This window comes from Ornithodoros turicata, chromosome 5, assembly GCF_037126465.1.
Source record: "Ornithodoros turicata isolate Travis chromosome 5, ASM3712646v1, whole genome shotgun sequence".
Taxonomy (NCBI): domain Eukaryota; kingdom Metazoa; phylum Arthropoda; class Arachnida; order Ixodida; family Argasidae; genus Ornithodoros; species Ornithodoros turicata.
The window spans coordinates 37,165,193-37,181,737 of NC_088205.1; the positions used below are offsets into that span (position 1 = coordinate 37,165,193).

At 49.6% G+C, this 16,545-nt stretch overlaps 1 long non-coding RNA gene and 1 pseudogene across 1 annotated transcript in view; one reads left to right on the top strand and one right to left on the bottom strand.

Annotated features, from left to right (window-relative positions):
* LOC135395532 (uncharacterized) overlaps window positions 1-16,545 on the top strand; it is a 114,083-nt gene that overhangs the window by 45,321 nt on the left and 52,217 nt on the right. The window lies entirely within an intron of this gene.
* LOC135395159 (uncharacterized) lies at window positions 92-874 on the bottom strand (annotated as a pseudogene).

A 16,545-nucleotide genomic window follows, 5' to 3' on the forward strand; every position in this document is an offset into this window, starting at 1 on the left:
AGACAGTACTTATTGGTATATACATAGATGGAAGATTGTATTGGGCTTGGTATGTGCCCTTCGTTCTCCTGTGACCATCTGTATTCTTAAATCAGCTTTCGTTTTTGGCACATGAAGGAAAGAAGCAGCGACGCAACTGGTTGTTTGTGCACCGCAGGTATATATACCATGAGTATAATAATCCAAATACGCAGATGAATGAAGCGTACTGACCAAATGAAATAAGAAACGAAACGAGCGTGGAAAAGTAAACAAGTAAATGCAAAAAGTGCTTTATGACATGGTAAGCCGAACGAAGTATTAGACTATCACTATGATTAGGAGCTACCTTCAAACTTAGGTATGGGGACGTAATTACCTGAACAGCAAAATCTTCATATTGACTGTAGCGTGCTTGCATGCCCAACTTGCACAGCTTCCGGTACACCGACTGGCACAGATGAAAAAAACATCCTTGAACCCTCGCCTGAGAGAAATGGGCGCCACAAGCTGCGATCACGGCCGCCTCGAAGTCGCAGTAGACTACTTCGACGGCAGGAGAGAACCGAAAATAATCTGAAAAGGTAATGAAAGTGATGCTATAGTTTGTGACATGCGAGAACTCGAAGCTATGTTATGGATATATGCGAAGCTTACCCCCTGTAGGTTTCCCCCTTCTTGTTCGGAAGCAAAGCGTAGAGAAGTAGTATCACAGCACCGTGATGCATCTCATGCACCGTGTACACCTGGTAGAATAGCGACGGCGTCACCTTGAAAGTCCCGTCCATAAACCATGCCTTCGCAGTAGAAAGGCGCTCAAAATTTTTCGGAGTGCCGAAAACTAGAAGACGGTCCTTGTCTCCAAAACCGCTGTCATAAGCAAGACAAGGCTCATGGTGTAGACCCGACACCTGGAAACGATATAACACAGATTGCCCTGAATGGATGAACTAGGGTAGTTCAATAGAACTTCATGGTACAAAGACCTAAATTACCTTGTATGTACCTTTAATGCATAAAAAAACAGCCACACTGCCACCTTCCCAGCATACAAAAAGAAACAATATCCTACCTGCTTTTCTCTTCATGATCTGACGGACTTTGAGTAGGTTGATTTCCGTTGGATCTCCAGCATGAGTGTGAGTACCAGTTACTCGCACTACAACGCTAATGGACTCGTCAGTAGTTATCTTTGCCTTGCAGATAGCACGATCTCGACATACCCAATAAACACCAGAACTGCACTTTCTACTAACTCTGTAGGAAAATCCCTGGTAGAGTAGCAACGGAGCCCCACGCTGAGTTTTCGTCACTTCCATGCTCTCCGTGCCCTTAGCAAAGACGTGAAATTTGTACAGTCAGCGGTCTTCGGAATCCGGATCGGGCACTGGACTAATCCCTTTGGTAAAACACGGTGAAACGCATTCCCTTTGGAATGGGCTCAACCTTGCAACCAGTGTTCCGGTGACAAAAGGACCTCATACCCGAGGGCCGGTGTGACCAATTATCCGGTGACGAGTGGACCGGTTCCCGCGACAACCAGCCAGAAACTGAGCGAGCGCGGGGAGCGCACGTCTGCTTTCCGCGACAGCCAGAGAGAAACTGACTGAGGCGACGCGCCGCGGCAGCTATGGATGCGCGCGCGCCCTCTGCTCCACCCGACCGCGCATGCGCGCGCGCGCCCCTAGCGCCCTCTGTGCCGCCCGCGGGTGTTTTCGGTTTCGGCTCTCCGCTGCGCGCGCGCGCTCCTAGCGGCGACAGGTGGCTTCTGAGTTTCGGTTTCACTCTCCGTTCTTTGCGCGCGCGCGCGTTTATCTGTATAAAGGCAGCGCGCACCGCGCTTGCGTCATCATTCTGACCGATACGTGGAAAACGCCATGTGTGGTTTATTCTCCTGCGTTTCTCGTCGTCGCAAGGAAAAGTCCAACTTTAGCCTGGATAATCTGTATTGGGAACGCAGTTCCGATGTAGAGGACGACGACGACGACGTGTAAATAAAAGCCATGCATTTCTCTTCGAGTCTCAGTCTCTTCTTTCTGTTCATGCAACGTGTACGCATGCAACATGTCTTCCCCCCAACCTTTTTGTTTCCGTCATCCTTTTCGCTGTATCTAAAGCTGCCCCTCCATGTGCGGCAAATCTACTTTTGTTGCTAACGTGCTGAGGAACCTGAACGACGTGGTGGACAAGCCTCCGTCACAAATATTCTACGTGCAGAAATATGCTTCGCCGAGCATGCAGGACGAATTCGGGGACTCCGTAAAATTTACCAAGGAGCTACCGCGAGAGTGGGACACGTCGCGCGCTACGCTGATCGTCGTCGACGATCACATGACCGACGCCGGTTCCTTGAAGGAGGCAACCGATCTTTTCATTCGGGGTTCTCACCCCGCCAACGCATCGATCTTCTTACTCGTTCAAAACATCTTTTTCGACAGTAGCCATTTTAGAACAATATCCTACAACGCCAGTTACGTCATCCTGTGGCGCACCGTGCGCAGCGTGCACCAGATGGAACATTTCGGACAACAGCTATTTGGCAGAAAAAGATTGGAGTATTTTCTGGACGCATATAAACAAGCGATGTCGTCGCCCCACGCATATTTACTCGTGGATCTTCACAACTATACGCACGAGGATCACAGGTTGCGTAGCAATATCTTTCCGGGAGAACGTCAATATATCTATGCTCCGAAATGAATCTCCCCCCTCACCTCACTTTACTCAAAGTACTCTCCACTCTACCCCCTCCACGCCGTCGCGATGTCTTGAGACGTTCGTCCTCGTCCGACATGAAACACCTCTCCGAAATTTGCCTCAATGTATTGAACGGAAAGGTGGCTCTAGCTCCAGATACGTTCGCGCGTTTGAAGAAGCACAAACGCTTTTTACGACGGCTCGCCTACAAAAAGATTCACAAGAATCCGCAACGTTTGAAGCGCTATCTGTCTCAGCAGCGAGGACAGGGCGTTCTTTCGTCGGTGGTTCCTCTCTGCTTTCCGCAGTGTTGAACCTTTTCGCCAATGGCCAAGAGAATTGAAGTGACCACCTCCTCCTCCCCCTCCATCGGAAACATTCTTTCCTCGTAGGAGAGTGACGACGTCAAAGTGAAACTCATACTACAAGCACTGTATCGCATACTCAAGCAGTACGAATTTGACCCCTACGACAATAAAAACAAGGCGTCCGACGCTACAAATGACTTTGACTATTCGCTCCTCTCTCCAGAGGTGGACGAAGAGGAAGCGGAAAGGGTCGTCTCGGAATTAAAGAAGATGCTTTCCTGGGATCGCGAGGGTTGTGTCTCCGTGTCGGGCAAGCCCATCAGACACTCCTCCGTTTACGAACTCGTCAATTATTTGTTGCAACGTAAGACGGGAAAGAAACCTTCCAGGTTCCCCAAAGTCTCGAAACTATTGCGCCTGATTTCTCTGCCCAAATCTCGCGAGCCTCATCATCATCATCAGCAGCAGCAGGCCTCCATTGCGTGGACGACTTATGGAGGGATATGAGAAACCAGAGGGTGGTTTTGGGGGTGTGGACCGCTATAGAAAAGGGCATCACTTGAGCAAAAAGAAGGCTCTCGCCATTCCCTGAAAGCTGGATGCCTACACGCTACACCATCCGGTCAGAAGAAAGTTTAATAGGAGACGCATCATCGCGCTCAAGATCAACGACGTGTGGCAAATGGATCTCGCCGACTTTTCAAAATACAAGAGATTCAACGGTGGCTACCGCTACATTCTCGTGGCAATCGATTCCCTCTCCCGCTTTCTGCGCACCCTCCCGCTAAAGACGAAGCCCCCCGCCGAACTGAAAAGGGCCATGATAAGACTTTTTCGGGGAGGTAACGTACCTACACGCATCTTTTGCGACAGAGGAGGGGAATTCTACAACAAGACCGTCAAGGAGTATCTCTCACGAAAGAAGGTACACATGTATTCCACCTTCTCTCCAGTAATCAAAACATCGCAGGCTGAACACGTGATACGCACTTTACGCGACAGAATATTCCGCTATTTTAGAGTGACCGGAAAATACCACTTCGTTTCCGCGCTTCCCAAGATCGTGCGCGACTACAACAACACCAAACACAGGACTTTGGGCATCAGCCCGTCCGAAGTCACACCCGAAAACGAATTGGAGCTGTTCAGTAAGATAAATGGGAAGCCCGTCGTACCCTCCGTGAAGAAGAAGCTCAAAGTGGGCGATAAAGTGAGGGTCCTACTACACAGAAAAGGTTTTCATAAGAGTCATAAGGTCGCCTCAGATTTTCACCGTCTCCCGCCTGAGAGACACCTCCCCTCCCGTCGTGCACCTGGAAGTTTACCGGGGTAAGGAAGTGGACGGATCTTTCTACCCAGAGGAGGTACTCGTCATAACCCGAGACGCCAATCAGCCTTGGCCAGTAACGAAAGTGCTGAGAAAGAAGCAAGTGAACGGTCAGAGCTTCTCCTTGGTTCGCTGGTTCGGTTACGACAAAGAACACGACAGTTGGGTTCCGAGCAGCTCTCGTCCACCTGCTCTCGAACGCCAGCATGGGTAAGTTTCCCTCGAATAAACTCAACGCCTTCACGGTAGCTTTCGATAGTCCGCTTCAGCTCTCGAAACGCTATAAAGTCGGTCTGATGGATCTCAGCATAAGCAACGATTTTTTAAATATCGGGTACGAAAGGCAAGATGCGAAAATCGAGGTTTCTTTCGAGGACACGGTCGAAGCCGGGAGAACTTTTCGGGTCACCTCGGATCTCGAGAGGGATTTCTTCTTTCGCGTTTCTTTCGCGTACAATAAATCGCGATACGACTTCGTCTTACCCGTGGACGTGAAAGCCGTGGAATTGGACCCACGCCTCGCACAGGCGCTCGACGCCTCGCTAGCGTCCCGCGAAGCAGGTCGTGCTGTGAAACCTCCCAAATTGAGCGAACGCGAAGCCACCTCCATTTTATTGGAGCACGCCGCACCCGTCGCTTTCGGTGACGTCCCTCTGAATTCGGACACCACGTCCCTACGGAACACACTCAACAAGTATTTCCAGACGCACAAACTGGACGCCTCGCTAGAATTCGCGGATAACGTCTACTCTCTGAAAACGCCGAAACCCTTTGTCAAGCTGCTACATCTCACAGCCGTCGAGGGACATGGAGAAACGCTACGCGTCTCTCTCCTCGTAGCGCGCCAATTTTCTTTGGCGATCAAGACGAAAATTCCTCGATCTTTGCAAGTACATCTGCCTCCCGGCTATTATGTGACGCCGCAAGCACTTCTGGATGCGATTAACCAGCGCGTAGGCGAACGCGCGCGCTTCAGCTTCGACGGAACCGAACAGAAATGTAAAATTCGGCTTTCCGAGGGCACCTCCACCCTAAGACTTTCCGAGTACCTGGCCGTGCTTTTGGGCTTCGAATCGCGTACCGTGTTCACGGGGGAGGAGGATGCCACTAGCTCCGTCGAGGTACTCCTGGAGCCCCCGTTTCACAACATAATCGTCTACACGGATATCGTGGAACGCACGTACGATATTAAAAATACTACGCTTTTATTACAAGAAAGACAAGCACGTCGTCACCTACACGTTAGATAACATCCAGTATTTTAACCTGTCTCAATTCGAAATTCCCTCAGTGACGATCGTTCTCGCGGACGAAACGGGAAGACGTTTGCCGTTGCGGTCCAAAGGCAGAACCAACCTAACCTTGCATTTCAAATATGTACCGTAATTCCCCCAAAATAATTCCCGTGTACACGGGACCCCTTTTCCAACAAGGGGTGGTGGTGTGTTGAGCAACATATCCAAGTTCATCGTTCCCATCTGGCAGCAAATAAAACCGATCGCCAAGAGAACGTTGAAGCGCTTGGCGCGGAATTTGGCCGATGGCGAAGGAATATCGCGCGCAATAAAAAAGACGGCCATAGCAACGGGGAGAGACGTGCTGGATTCCATGGAGGGCTCTGGAAACAACAATGGGAAGAAACACCGCAAAAGACAACAAAAGGCGCCGACACACGACGCCCCTGCAGATATCTTTGGTACGCCGTGAAGGTCACATATCCGCTGCGCGCGCTCCGTCATGACGTCAACGAAAGTAAAAATACAGACGCAACGATCACCGCATTGTCTAACGAGTGATGTGATGATATTCGAACCCCCTTCCATTCAATACGGCGTGGAAGATACTTCGTACCAACTTTTTTATCCAGTCAACGGGGTAAATAATTCCGTGATCGAGTTTTCTATTCAAAATTTGCAAAGGGAACACTTGGATCTCTACGGTAGCTTCGTGTCTTTGACCGTGCGCATTGTTCGCGACGACGGGGAGGAAATGGACGAGAAAGATGTCGTTTTCCCAATAAACCACCTGTTGAGCGGCATGTTTAAGACGGTCACCGTTTATGCGAACAACAAGCTCGTCAGTTCCAACGAGTTGTATGCCTACAGGAGTATTTTGGACGTCGTGCTTCATTCCACGCCCATGGCTCAAGAAACAGTGCACGCGGCTGGACTTTATGTCGAGGACGACGAACATTTAAAGAACGATTACGACGTCTCGTCTCGCGGTCCGAAACAACGTTACGAAGCGACGAAGGGTGGAAAATACTTTAACCTGGTCAGACAGATCAATACCGACCTGTTTCAACAGCCGCGCCTGATGGTACCTGCCGTCGAAATTCGCGTCGTTTTCCTGTTAAACAACGACGAATTTAAACTCGTATCGGTTCCCAACGACAAGAAAACGTACAATTACGAGGTGGACATTAAAGAAATGATGTTACACATGAAAAAGGTGACGCTGGCACCTTCCCTGTTTTTGGAATACGAGCGGCAGCTTCAGACCACGCCTGCCATCTGCGCGTTACGCGGATTGGAAACCAAAGTGCGGTGTTTGAGTGTCGGGAGCTTGGACGCTCACTTTGAAAACGTTTACCCCGAAAAGGTGCCTTCCAAATTATGCGTCGCCCTGTTCGCCACGTCCGACTTTCTCGGCAACATCCAATCGAACCCCTACAAATTCCGCCATTGCGACCTATCTCATTTGATGCTCTCCGTGGATGGCCAGCAAGTGCGAGCCGAGTACGACTTTAAGAACGACCTCGTCAAAATTCGCTACTTTAACTTCTTGCAAGAACTGGGTGAAAAACATTTCAAGTACAGCTACGACCGATTTAAAACGAACGGGTTCCTTCTCTACTTCAACTTGGACGTGGACAAGTGTTCTTCTCCTTCGCATTTGAACGAGTGGCGAAAAGGAAACGTTCGCCTGCAATTACGCTTCGCTCAAGCCCTTCCACACGTGGTCACCGTCCTCTTGATTTCCGAGTGTCCCAAGCACATGTGCGTCGACAAGGACCGTACGGTCACCTTTCCATAGAAAAGATGTACGAGAGCGAAATCTTGGCACTCGTGTGCCTGAAACCCCTCGCTTCCTCCATACTGTGAGGCATTTGTGCTTCCGACGAAGCCTTCGTTTTACGCGAGCCCGGCTATTTAATCATCAATACGGAAGAGCGAAGAAAGCGCGGGCAGCACTAGGTGCTCTACCTGAGAAACTACGACGGGTCTGCCGTGTTTTTCGACAGGTACGGACTTCCCCCCATCGAAGCAAACCTTCGAAGGACTTTACCTGCAGTGAGCGAGTATAACGACAAGTGTATTCAATCACCCTTTTCGTCTTACTGCGGGCTTTTTTGTATCTACGTAGCCACGCGCATGTCGAAACGCTACAGCTTGAAAAATTGTGTATTCATGTTTTCCTGTAACCTCGAAGAGAATGACGAAACAATTAAACGTCTCCTCGTGAGCGAACTCGTTTCGTAAAAATAGTCTATTTATTTTTTCACGACATACACAAGACGCTTGCGAGACGATCTTCCAACGTGCTGACCCGACGCTCGTCGTCGCCGGTCTGCACCGTGACGTCGAGGGATGTGTGGAGAAGCCAGTAGCGACGGACGATAGGTCGGTTGAAACCCGTGTTGATGAGACACGGGTCGACTGTCTCTCCTCGTCTATACTTCTCCAACAGCTCGAGCTTGTAATCGACGAAACGCTTCATTTTCTTTGCAATCTTCCCACTGACGGTGAACAGACGTAAGGGTATCGTCTTGAGAATCGAGCGAACGTCTCCCTCGCAGCTATCGCCGTGAATATAATCGCGTAATCGCAGCAAGTCCCGATACATTCGCGTTTGCACAAAGGTTGCGAACCTCTGCTCGGGCGTCATGACTGAGACGGAATGAGAGTAGACAACCTTTTTTTATTTCTCGTTACACATGAATTAGGCTCCAGCTTTGCTTTCGTAGCCGGGAAGACAGCCCAAATACGGACGAAGGCTCGAGTCTAACCAATGGCTGGGGTTTCTCGACCAGAGTCCACCACAGCGACAGGTAGTCAGTTGATCGCAGTCCGCAATAAGAAGGTCTTCGGAGGAGGCTTGAAGGTTAGGGCCAGGGGTAGATCTCCCGTCAGTAGCCATTCGTAATCTGCAACGAAAGGAGTGTGAGAAACGCGTGTTTTTATATCTCAAACACACACGTACAATCTTCTTCAGTCACAGAGTGACACTGATGGTCCATCTTCTCCATCTTCCTTCAATAGTCGAAGTCCTTCGCAACGTACATCGAACGATACCGTCCGACAGCCGAGAAACGGGCGAATCAGTCGGTCCGTCCAATGCTTTTGCTCTGAAAAAATGTGACTGGTTATAGAACGTATTAAAAAAAATCACGAGGAAGCGTACCTTTGGACCACAATCCACCGCAATTGGTGCTGAAGAAGCGGGCGCTGCCAATCTCCCGAAATATGTGAGGCGGGAAAAAACCGACTTCACGCGCAGCAAAAGTGTTGTACACTGGAAACGAAACTCTTCAAACATTTCGACGATGATGACGTCATGCGTATTACTTACGAGGATCTACCAAGCTGATCATGATGGCACGAGAATTACGATCAAACGTTCGCTTCGACATTTATACTAAAGCTTTGCCTCTCACTCTCTATGACGTCATTGAACGTGTTTGGAAATGTTAAGACATGTTTGAACATGTTTGGATGTCCTCAGACACGGGCGGCGAACCGTCGAAGTCGCGCTGGACACACTCGTTCCTCTCACCCTCTCTATGACGTCATTGAACGTGTCTGAACATGTTTGGACGTGTTTGAATATGTTGTGACGTCACTGAACATGTCTGAACATGTTTGGACGTGTTTGAACATGTTGTGAAGTGTGTAGACACGAACCCCGCAATACGAAAAACGTCACGCAGTACGAATTAGACTGGTGGTTAGTGTGTCGCGCCCAGTGTAGAAGGATTCTGGGTTCGAATCCCACTCTGGGTCTTCTCGTCGTCATGTACAAGTCGTCCCAGAGTGAAATTAGTCGTTCCAGAGTGAGAAATTAGTGTATTGTTTTATTCAACGTCGATGGTATCATTGTCATATGCGACATGGCAAAAGGCGCGAAAGACGGAAGGCGGGGTGGTCAAAGTACAAACGACACCGTCGCAATGCGAGGAGGAGGAGAGCGGTGTAGCGACTATAAAGCGCGGTGTAGCGCGGAGAGCGGTGTAGCGAGCGGTGCGCTGGTTCTACGTCGATTGATCGAAAGCCCACGAGGGGCATCCATCCACGACACGAGGCGTTTGGTGGAGCAAAATGTAAGTTGACCGTCTCTCCTGTGAGAGTGTATTATATGTATGGCATTGTTTTTCAGGAACCAATAGCCGCTGTCACCGCATGACACTGAACACAGGGACTCATCCCATCCTCTCTCATCATCAATCCCAAGCGTTCCTCAACTGAAGGGAAAAGTGAGCATTGTTTCGTGAGGGGGAATCTCGTACTGATTTTGTTTGACCGCAGTGCCACGCTGTCTCGTATGTCAGTACGACCCCATCGATGCCATGCTCGTGGCCGAGAACGAGAGCACGAAGCTAGAATAGAGAATCTCGGTAACAGCCCAGTCGTCCTTTCAGATGACGACGACGACAGAGTCAGTAGTCCGCCTTTCGTAATACCTGAAACGGACGACGACGACGAACCCCTAGATGGGCACGACAATGCAGACGAATTGCTCATGTGGGAAGGGGATCAGTCGTATGCAGATTTCATTCCTCTGTCTGGTAGGGCTAGAGATGAATCACCAGTTGCAAGCCCAGAATTTCGAAACGAAGCTGAGCCTGTCCAGGGTCGTAGAATCGTTGAATTACGAGAACACGTCGTAGAGAATCATCCCTCCGTCACGGAGAGACGATTCCTTCCTTTTTTTGTCACAGATGAGGCATTTGACGGAACGGCTACTAGGTACACGGTTCTCTGTTCCCCGCACGACGACAACGTCGACGATTTGCGACTCTATCTACCGAGCATAGCTCCAGTAATCACGCGCGTCTTCGAAGCTTATCCGATGCCTTTCAAATTTTGTCTGTGCTCGAAGGCGCTCATGGTTAAGGAAGGAGCCGACGGATTGACTTTTCATCTCCTTCACGTGAACCTTCACATGAGAGTGGTTCATAACCGTCAAGAAATCGAAGGCGCGATAAATGCTGCCATCGCAGAGTCCTCGCAACGCGTAGAAAACTATGCGAGAGAAGGGTCTGGTTTCACCTCGAACGACGTCCAATGTGTCGACTTAAAACTAACGCGTTTGAAACCGAAGCGGATTGGGTGCACGATCGAGCTTCCCGAGCTGCTAAAAAGAAAACGAAAGACTCTCACAGACGTCAAACTTCCACCGAATCACGAAAACGAGTGTTTCAAGTATAGCGTGCTGCCACTCTTGCATCCGTTGAGAAACAACCCAAACGATTATGTTAGACACCGCAAGTACATGAATCCTTCGAATCCAGAGACGCGCGTAACGTACTGGCCACCCTGCTTCCCAGTCACTTACGAAGACATTTCCCTGTGGGAGAGAAAAAACAAAATCTCCGTGTACATCTACGTGTTCGACGAGCAGACGAGTTCGATAACAACAGGACGGGTTCCCTGCACGCTCTATAAAGATAAAGTCCACTTGCTCGAGGTTAAGGAGCATTTCTATGGAATCAGAAAATTTAGCACTTCCATGGGACGAAGTGACTACTTTTATTGCGAGAAATGCACGAGCGGTTACGGGACGAGAGAGGCGTTGGAGCAGCACGAACGTCTGTGTCGAGACGTAAACGAAGTAATTCTCGAAATGCCAAAAGCGGGGGAGAGCGTCTTCTTCACCAAGATACAGTACATGCATCCCTACCCCTATTTTGCGGTGTTGGACATGGAAAGCATACTGGAAAAGGATGCACTCGTTAAGGACGCCTCGAGTGTGCACAGGATGAGCTCGTATAGCACCGTGCTAGTGAGAAGTTGTGATGGGAAAATAATGGGCGTAGATGGCTATTTGGGACATAACGCGTCAGAAAAATGCTTGCTCGCACTGAAGGGATTTAGCGAACAAATCGATAGGCTGAACCGTCTTCCCTCACCGTTGGTCATGAGTATGGAAGACCACTTTCGTCACGCGAGCGCGACACATTGCGAATTTTGCGGGTGCGAATTTAACTGACATACGCGGAAGGTGTCGCATCACGACCACACCCGTTTCGCAGACCCCGGTTCCTCGAATTTTGTTGCGACACTGTGTGATACGTGTAACCTTACGTGTCGTAACACCAAAGAACTCGTCGTGTGCGTGCACAACCTGCAATACGATTTGAGCTCCCTTCTCCGCCACATGCACGTTCTAAATATGGGCGAGCCGTGGATCTTAGCGTCTACCACAGAAAAAATACGAGGCTTCAATATTGGCGAGCTCCATTTCCGCGATACCACGCAGCTTTTCAACCTGTCCTTGTCGAACCTGATGGAAACCCTCCTCGCCAGCGGTGGCGAGAGCGCGTTTCATTGTACCCGTCAAATGTTTGGTGAGCGCTTCCGACGGCTTCTCAAGAAGGGAATTTACCCATACACCTTCGTCGACAATTTCGAAGCGTACAATTTGCCCGCACTACCGCCAAAGGAAGCTTTCAAAAGTGACCTGAACGATGAAGAGATCACGGACGAGGACTATCAGTACGCCCTCGAGATTTTCGAATTGTTCGAATGTAAGAACCTAGGAGATTACACGCGTCTCTACGTCACGCTCGACACCTGTCAGCTGTGCGACGTCGTGCTGTATTTCAGAAAGATTGCGCTAGAGACGGATGGGATAGATATCTTACGCACCGTGTCCCTCGCCAGTTACGCGTGGAGTAGCGCTTTGAAGCTCACCAATGTCAAACTCGAGCTCATAAGCGACCAAGAGATGTACGAAACGATCGAGAAGGGAACCAGGGGAGGCATTTGTAACAGCTTCCACAGATACTGTCGGGCTAATCACGAGGGATGAGACGATTACGATCCCCAGCAAGAAAAGACTTTTATCCAGTACCTCGACGTGAGCAGTTTGTACCCCTACGCAATGACTTTTCATCTCCCAACAGGGGCCTTTGAGTGGGTCGATCCTTCGAGGTGGAGCGAGATCGATTTTCTCAACATTCCTCACGATTCGGAAGTGGGTTACGTCTACGTAGTAGACTTGTCGTATCCCAAAGAACTGCTCGCTCTCACCAGGGATTTTTCCCTGGCGCCCGAACACAGGTGCGTGGATGAGAACGAACTGTCCCTCTGCCAGCGACACCTGAAGGATGCGTTGTCGCTGAACGCCCCTCCCACCAAGAAACTGTTGCTAACGTGCTACGACAAAGAACGCTACGTCGTTCATTATGCATTGCTCGCTCTGTACGTGAGGTTGGGCATGAAAATAAAACGTGTTCACAGCATCCTCTCGTTCCGCCAAGACAACTTTCTGCGAACCTTCGTGCAGAGGAACGTCGCGTTGAGGAATGCCGCGTCCACGAAATTCGAGCGACTTCTGTACAAAACCATGTCGAATAGTACGTTCGGTAAGACGATACAAAATGTGAGACGCATGAAAAGGTACGCTATAGCCTACGACAAAGAAGCCGCGCTCAGAAAAGCTAGCTCCGTCGACTGTCAGCATTTTCTCATTCTGAGTGACAAGTGCATCTTGTACGAGATGAAACAGCGCCGCATCAAATGCACGCACCCCCTTTATGTGGGCTTCGCCATTCTAGAAATATCCAAAGTCCGAATGTACAGCTTCATCTACGAGTTGCTCTTTTCTCGCTTGACGTGCCCAGTGCAATTGATCTATAGCGACACGGACAGCATAATTTTTTCTCTCACGTGTGAAAGCCTGGAAGAACAGCTGATGACGATTGAGAATGAGCTAGATCTGTCTTCCTATCCACCGGACCACCCGCTTTTCAACGACGAGCACGCGAACCAGATGGGGTACTTCAAAGACGAGACGGGAGGAGGTGTTATTCAGGAAGTCGTAGCCATCCGAGTGAAAATGTACAGCATTCTCTTGGCTGGGTCACACAAGCAGATCGCGAGAGCGAAAGGAGTTAAGAAAGACGTGGTGAGGAAACATTTATTGCACGAAGTGTACCGAGATTCTCTGTTCAATGAAAAGACAGTCTCTCAGAAGCAGTGCACCATCCAGAGTATAAAGCAAACGATGTACACCATTTCGAAACTCAAGAAGAGCTTGGTCCCCTACGACGACAAACGCTATCTCGTGGATGCCGTACGCTCCTTCCCTTATGGGAGCTGCGAATACGGTAAGCTTTCCTAGTGTTTTGACGCGTATAGGATTACGATAGTAATCTCTTTTTGTGTAGCATTGGAAAACCCGGAAGAGAGCCCGAGAGCGTCGTCGTCGTCAGGCATCGAGTAGCCGTGGAACAAAGAGCTGCACGAGCATGTAATCGAGAATAAAAGTTCTAGTCGAGACATGCTTCTCTCTCTCTCTCCCTCAGACAGAAGAAGCACGGGTCGTTGTGGCAGTGTGGTAGCGGAATGGGTGTACGAAAAGAATGACCATTCCGTCATCGCGCTGGTACCGTGTCCCGCGCAATGACGGCGCTGCGATGAAGATTTCCCTTTTCTGGCACGTCTGATCACCTCGTTCTGTTCGTGAGATCAGACAAGTTAGGGAGGGTGTAGGCATCTATCGACCAACTCTTTTGTATGTATTCAATAAACATGTTTCAGTGAAAGAAAACACGCTCGTTAAAGTTATTCGGACTGTTTAATGCGTTGCATGGCGATAACGAAGCGGTATTTCAATAAATCAGTGACAAAGTTCACGATATAGACTGCTTGCAAATGTCGCTGCTTCTGCAGGGCGTGCTTAATATGAGCGATGGCACGAGCGAGAAGGTCCACGATGTCTGCAGCGATGTAGTTGAATTCTGCGTTGGCCAAGCTCACAAATTCGCTCATCAGTCCCAGGGGTTTGTCCGGAACCGTTATGCAGACGTTCTTGTAACGGGCGTAAATCCAACGCACCATCTCCTGCAGCGGCCCCGGCGAGATCTCTCCTATATTGCCAAAGCCTACCATGTCTATCACGTAACGAAAAGCAGTGATGACGAGCTCATTGCGGGGACTTTTGCTGTTGAAACATTACTTCTCCACTTCTTCCCAAGAAGCGTGGGTGCGGGAACAATTTTGTAAAGAGTGGTAGCTGAACATCTTCACGTAGTGATGACGCGAGCGTGGTGCGCGCTGCCTTTATACAGATAAACGCGCGCGCGCGCAACGAACGGAGAGTGAAACCGAAACTCAGAAGCCACCTGTCGCCGCTAGGAGCGCCCGCGAGCAGCGGAGAGCCGAAACCGAAAACATCCGCGGGCGGCGCAGAGGGCGCTAGGAGCGCGCGCGCGCATGCGCGGTCGGGTGGAGCAGAGGGCGCGCGCGCATCCATAGCTGCCGCGGCGCGTCGCCTCAGTGGCTGTCTTCTCTCTGGCTGTCGCGGAAAGCTGACGTGCGCTACCCGCGCTCGCTCAGTTTCTGGGTGGTTGTCGCGGAGAGCAGACGTATGCTCCGCGCTCGCTCAGTTTGTGCCTGGCTGATGAGCAGTCGCCGCGGGGGAAAAGGTGAGTGATTTGACGCGCTCCTTTTCTCGCATGTTTGCCGTGTTTAGCGGTGACCAACGAGTGATTTGACGGCGCTCGTGATAAGCCTCTTCTCGCATGTTTAGACTTGTTTGGCGGCGACCAACGAGTGATTTGACCGCGCTCGTGTTAAGCCTTTTCTCGCATGTTTAGACTTGTTTTGCGGTAAGCAAGCCTTTTGACGCATGTTTAGTGATGTGTGCCCAGTGGTTCCCGCCTTGTGTTAGCTGCATAGTGTTGTGACGTTGTGGTTAGGCCTAAGCGATTGCCTTTTTCCCCGATGTGTACTGTTTTCTGTTTTAGCAGTAGCAGTTAGACCTTTTCTCTTGCATGTCTAGACTTGTTCAGCAGCGTTGCCATTTTGTTACCTGCCGCTAGTGTCTTGTTCTCTTTCTCGTCTAGAGCTACGATGGTGCCGCCATCTGGTGTGATGGCTTGCAACTAAGTGGCCACCTGTCGTCGATCTCTGCAACTGCTGGGTGCCAACTACCAACATGGCGGGCGCTGGTCACTCGGGTGTTGCGGAGTGGCTTCTTCGCCGCGGTATTGTTGATTTCCGAATAAATTATTTCTCTCCACTCTGTTTTTATCTTTTTATTTTATTTTCTGCCTATTTTTTATTTTTATGGACTCTCGTAGTGCACAACGCTCAGGGTGGTCTGGACACGAGATCGACGTTCCCCAATTAGTGTGGTGGCTCCCTGGAGGGTGCTGATTAATGTGGGGGGTCCCAATTAGCTCTAATTGCTAATTAAACGTGTCCAGAAGCCTTGTAGCGTTGTGCACTATGAGAGTCCATCCCATACTACTGGAAGATACGCAGAACCAAAGATACTGGTGACCATCGGTACCCACCGCTCCAGATAGCGATATATTTGGAGCAAGATACTTTGCGCCAAGGAGGAGCGCGCGCCAAGACCGCCTCGTGCGTTTCGTAGCCGCGCGCCGCGTACAGAGGGCTTTCCTTCTCACATTCGAGCATGAATGAACATGCAAAGTACATAACCACCAACCAAAATGTTATTGCCCGCCCATCTTATTCCCTCTCTGGCCCAGTTCCACATACAATACATCCTGAGTGAGGAGGTCTACTCCATGGAAGAGTGTTTCATCTCCCCATGCTTCCCCTTAACATAGCGTACTTTCCTCCTCGCGCCCAGACATGCAAGCAACAGACATACACATTTCTACAAGTGAAAATATTTTATTAATCTAAAGTACTAGCAATCAGCATAGAAAGGTGTAAAATTGAAACGAACAATTTCTGCAGGCAACATTCACATCCTACAACACACACTACAAGTTTTACGATATTGTAACACCTGCAGTTAAACCAATTTAATATCAAATCGATAGATTCGATAACTCGAGCGGGCAGACAATCACTTCCCGAGAGCAGATAACATTTATTAAAGAACCTTCAGGAACACAACTTTTAATTAAAGAAGGGATTCTTAGTCCATACAATAATAATTAAAATTAAAATTTCTACCATAACAAGTCTGAGCTTCTTCCATGTGACCTCCATCTTCATGTTGTAAATCAACATAAAAAATAACACATGT